Source organism: Amphiura filiformis, chromosome 1 (assembly GCF_039555335.1).
Source record: "Amphiura filiformis chromosome 1, Afil_fr2py, whole genome shotgun sequence".
Taxonomy (NCBI): domain Eukaryota; kingdom Metazoa; phylum Echinodermata; class Ophiuroidea; order Amphilepidida; family Amphiuridae; genus Amphiura; species Amphiura filiformis.
Window position 1 is genome coordinate 62,663,031 of NC_092628.1, and position 6,000 is coordinate 62,669,030.

Genomic DNA, 6,000 nt, shown 5'->3' on the forward strand with positions numbered 1-6,000 from the left:
TTAAGATAGGCGGCCATGGACGTAATCAGGTCGAAGTGATGGTTGTTATACAGGAGATATATGCCTTTATCTTTCGGAGGACCCTTGTATATAATCTTGTCAAACTGGTCTTTGGAGACGACGCAGAGTTGGTAGTCGGGAATCACTTTCTGGAAACTTTCTACGTCTTCCAATCCGCAGGCGTCAAACTTGACGTTCGCTTTATCATGCATATCTCTAGCCTGATCTGTCTGATGTTTTTTTCCATCTCGTATGCTTCTCCATATACAATTTCTAGCATTCAATTCGTGTTTTGCGATACCCGTCACGATAGCTCGCGCGAGACACATGTTATCGCTCTGGTTGGTAATATCGACGATACATTTCAAATTTTCTTCTTCTCGTCCCACATTCTGAACATCTTCCCTATTGTTAGGCTTACCCCTTCGGGCATCTCCATGTGTACTACGTTGATTTCCATATCGCTATTTAGTTTCAGGTCTTTTTTGGACTGCAAGACGTGTTCTATACGCGCCATAAATCGGTCTATGGTTAGGTCATCTTTCTTGATGAAAGGCAAATTGATCGGTTTTTCCAGACTCGGCGCTTGTAGAACAATTCTGATCATGTCCCTAGGTCGAACACCGTCGGTGACACGATCCAACACATCGTCTATAATGTTCGACAGTAACGGGATGCTATCAACGGCGAACCGGTCGTCTAAATTTCTCAATCGTATCCCGTAATCTGTCGACGTAGCTTTAAATTTCTTGACGTGTTTGGCATTAAGAGTCTCGATGACGTAGTATTGAGATACGTTATCCGACACGCTGGGTTCCGGCGTTTCATTCCGTATTTCATTCGTTTCCTCAGGCTCCTCCTCTACTTCTGCTTCATTTATCAAGTCATCCAAGGTTTCATTGGCCGATCGTTTACGCGTTGTAGGAGCATCACCCGCCACGACCTGCATAGAATATATATTATTATACTATTATATCAAAAAAATACGTTAAATGAATGGTAAAATAAAAAAATAAAGTTAAAAATCACGAACCGCAAAAACAAAAATTGAGCACAGAGTGTATTATATTAGATTTATTTATTAAATAAAATACCTGAAAAGAATGTTAACAAATTCTACTTACGTTTTCGTCAGTAGTTGCGGGATTTTCACCACCCACCATATCAGATAACGGATCACCATCATCATCCACGATCAGTTCAATATGCGTTACGTCCGGTGTAAGATCCAATATTCTCTGGAAAGCGAGAGTTGAAATATCCGTCTGCCACACATCGGAATTGATGATTTCGTTCAACCGCTCAATATCGCATGAAGCTCTAATTTCTTCAACAATTTCGTTCGGCGCATTATTGCCGCTAGAGTTTCCCTCTCCTTGCGTCGTCAACTCAAAGAGTTTGTTTAACGCCAACTGGTACGAGTCGTCATCCAAGCCCTGACCGATGAGAAAATCCAACTCTTCTATAGACTGACAATCGTTGATTAAACGGTCCATTTTATTCCGTATGCTGGGCCGCTCATTCCAGGAATGAAAATTTATCCGTAGACACCAGCGTTTTATATACGTTCGCTATGAAACACTCGACGTCATCGCTCGATAACTATTGTAGCGAGTGACACGCGCTCACGTTGTGTGTACACGTGAACGGTTCAATGTGCTATACTATATCACCGCTCGAAGTGTTTGACGTCATCACTCGGCCGTAAGACTTCGGAGAGATAACATCGTTATATCACGCAGCGCTAAATTATTATACTCGATCATGTACCCGTCGTTATCTTCGTTTTTTTTTATTACGTGTCGTGTTTTTTACCAAACCTACAACAATATTGGAAATATATTAATGGAATAATGGACGAAAAGAAGAGAGGGATTAAAAAGACTAAACAAAGCAACAGTTTCTTTTTTTTTTTTATCTTCGTGAATTTTATGATATGTTCTGTTTTAGCATAATCTACAACATATGAGAAATATATTTGTTGAATAATGGACGAAAAGAAGAGAGATAAAATAGACTATACAACAATTTCTTTTTTAGCTTCGTGATTTTATTAAGCGTTGTGCTTTTTTGCCAAACTTACAGCGATCTTGGAAATATATTAATGGAATAATATACCTTTGTTGGAATTACTATATCGTATTCTGTACTTTATTGGATTTATAATTATATCGTGTAGATCTACTTGGTCGGATATATTGCGGGAGAATGTACTTGCCGGTAAGTCACATATTCTGGATTACAACGTTCATCGCATCTCTCCGTCACGAATTTGTTTTTTCTGACGCAATGCTTGTACGGCGCTATCTATATTGGGTGAGACTTCTTTCAAAACGTTCCAATCTTGTAGACTCAAATTGATACCTTTCTGACTCGCCATCCATTTCTGGGTAACATTATGCTTGTAATATTCTCGGATGTTGATATAAATTTGATCTCTAAACGTTTGAATCACGACGTGTCGGTCTTCCCTAATAGGAACGCGAAGCATTTCACGATCCGATGGAAAAGCCGGTAATTTCCAACTCATTTCGGGCCGTTGTTCAATGGCGTGTATCTTCTCGTATGGAGTTGATCTCGCTCTTTTTTCCCAAGCTCTTTTATCCTTTCCAAGACCATGGTTAGAGGATGGACGGAACGTTTCTTTATTACGAAGGGCCGAATTTTCATAATCGGTATCCTCCGCTATCTTCGCTAATTGATCGTTATAATAAGAGAGATCATCGTCATCGTTCCATTCGCCAAAAACTTTCGTTTCCTTAAAAGTATTGCTGGATACCCCTTTTCCCGTAGCGAAAGATCCACTCTGCTGTTGATTGCTCGCCATACTGATCGTATTGAAATCGTGTCAAGGACTGGAGTTAATGCTGCGCACTCCTCTATTTATACACTCTGTCCAACGTGTCCCGTTTTTCTTTTTAAACGGCGATACGTCGTAAATGTTCAACAATTTGTTTTTATTTTTTCCCGGCGATTCATGTTTTTCAACGGCGGTAAAACCTGTTGACGTCCGTAAATTTGCGCGATGTACGAGAATAAAACGGTCAATTTGAGCGTCGTTACGATACGATATTAGTTGGTTATTGGTTTCTTGTCCAGTTATCCACCGAACATGTTTTAACGAGCGAAATCACGTTGAGAGCGAGACGCGTGACTAATTGACACGCCAAACCAGCCACCGACCGTGTTTTTAACGAGCAAAATCACGTTGCAAAGCCTAGTCACAAATATTAGCGACGTTAAGTTGGAGCGAGACGCGTGGCTAATTGACACGCCAAACCAACCCCCGATCGTGTTTTTAACGAGTGAAATCACGTTGCAATGTCTAGTCAACGGTAGCGAATATTAGCGGCGTTAAATTGGAACGAGACACGTTGTTATTTGACACGCCGAACCACCCACCGATCGTGCTTGTAACGGTGCCGTTAAATTGGAACGAGACACGTTGTTTAAAAAAAACCCCAACATTGTCCACCTATCGTGTTTGGTAACAACGCCACGTCCGCAAATGTTTGTAACGACCGTAATGTGTTGAAGAGTCTCGATTGTGTTGGTTGTTTCTTGACTCGCCAAATTATCCACCGATTAATGAGTCGTGTTTTTAACGGTTAGTCTCGATTTGTTGGTTGTTTCTTGATACGTTAAATTATCCACCGCGTGACGTTACAATCAGCGCTTTTTAACGTGTTTTTAGCGCAGACACGGCCACAAATGTTTGTTGAATACTCTCGCTTTGTTGGATAATTTTCTCCGATGAATGAGTCGTATTTTTGAACGGCGTTGAAACCGGTGCTTAAAATCGCTTCAACAACAAATTGTCACGCCTCGTAAACTGTTGCAATATAAACACCGGTAAATTGGATTCTTGAGTTGCCAAATTATCCATACGTTGTAAATATTAGTGCAGTTAAATTAGAACGAGGCTCGTTGTTAAAAAACGTTATTACATACTCTCGATTTCTTATGTATTTTCCTCCGATCGTGTTTTGTAATGACGCCACGTTCGCAAATGTTTATAACGGCCGTAAATGTTTGTTGAATGCTCTCAATCTGTTGGATATTTCATCCGATACATTAATCGCGTATTTAACGTAGTTAAAAACTTGCCTCGCAAATAATGTCGGCGTTACATTCTAACTCGTTAAAATTCAGCCGTGAGAGTAAACCGTTGCTCCTCTTCCGACGCCATAACGCCTGCCTTTTGGTATTCACCGACGCGTTTTTCGAAGAAATTCGTCTTACCTTCGAGAGAAATATTTTCCATAAAATCGAAAGGGTTGTTCACGCGATAGAATTTTTCGTAACCCAGTTCGACCAGTAAACGATCGGCGATGAATTCTATGTATTGAACCATTAGACGTTCGTTCATTCCTATCAGTGAACATTTTAAAGCCTCCGTCATAAATTCACGTTCAATCGCTACCGCTTCTCGTACGATTTTCAGCGTCGTTTCGACCGATGGTTTTTGGTCGATGTACGAGAATAATAAACAAGCGAAATCGCAGTGCAACGCCTCATCGCGGCTGATGAGCTCGTTGGAAAAAGTCAGACCGGGCATCAAACCTCTTTTTTTCAACCAGAATATCGCGGCGAACGATCCGGAGAAGAAAATCCCTTCGACGACGGCGAACGCAACGAGTCTCGTGGCGAAAGTGGCCTCGTTGTCGTTGATCCAACGTAGAGCCCATTCGGCTTTCTTTTTCACGACCGGTATAGTTTCCACGGCGTTGAGTAAATACGTTTTTTCGCGTTTGTCTTCGATGTAGGTATCTATAAGCAAGCTATACATTTCCGAGTGAATGTTTTCCATCATGATCTGAAATCCGTAGAAGAACCTCGCTTCGGGAATTTGTACCTCGCTACAGAATCGAGTCGCTAGATTCTCGACGACTATTCCATCGCTACCCGCGAAGAAAGCTAGGATGTGAGAAATGAAATACTTCTCCCCATCGTTGAGACTTTCCCAATGCGGTTTATCTTTAGCGAGATCTACCTCCGTCACCGTCCAGAATGACGCCTCCGCTCGCTTGTACATATTCCATATGTCGCGGTACTGAATCGGGAAAATAACGAACCGAGATGGATCGACACGTAGTAATACTTCCTCGTTTCTGGACATTTTCAGCTCTTATGTGGGAAGTGCGCTATGTACCGTGCTTTATATCGAGTTTACGATCACGATAACTATGTAAATATGTTTACGCAGCTTTGGGATTGTACTCGGGAATATATAACCGTAGATTATACTCGTTCATGATTCATATTACGTTATTTTGGTTTATCAAGGATTTTATAATCGTGGAATATACGATACAACGGTACTGTTTCGGTAAGTCGGAAACTTTATATATTTTCGTACATCCCAAAGTTGAACATCGATGTGCATCGTTGCTAGTTATTCCCAATCTGAAACGTAACGTGGAGAATTACGAACATAATATTAAAAGATTTCAAAGTGATTACAGTACCGTGTGCGGACAGTTTTGCCTGTTCTACCTCTATCATCGTTGTCGCGGTTACGACACGCGAGAAATTACTCGAATGTTTTACAAAGACCCCGAGATTAATGATATACTGGTCAATGAATTTATCAACGAAAAGTACGACGCTGATTTCGAAGTGACGGATTTAGAGTATTTAGTAAACCAGATCGCTCGACCCTTTATGGAGTCGAGCCGTAAAAAGTAGTTATTAGATTTTAATAAAGAATAAAGATAGATTAATTATTAGTATTATTTCTTCAATGTTCTTAATAAAGGTGAAAGAATAAGAAACCATTCTCGTGTATCTCGTTTTTTCTTGTTTGTCAAACGTTCCTAAATATTAACGCCCCTAAATATTAACGTCCCTAAATATTAACGGCGATTCAAAATGGCGGTATTTCCGGTTGACCTTTCAAAATGGCGGTACTTCCGGTTGACCTTTCAAAATGGCGGTATTTCCGGTTAACCTGTTCAAAATGGCGGTATTTCCGGTTGACCTTTTCAAAATGGCGGCACT

The 6,000-nt window shown here is 40.7% G+C and overlaps 1 pseudogene; it reads right to left on the minus strand.

The window, feature by feature from the left end:
• Positions 1–4,141: 4,141 nt before the first annotated feature.
• On the minus strand, positions 4,142–5,119 carry LOC140166744 (ribonucleoside-diphosphate reductase subunit M2 pseudogene; annotated as a pseudogene).
• Between the last annotated feature and the right edge of the window lie 881 nt (positions 5,120–6,000).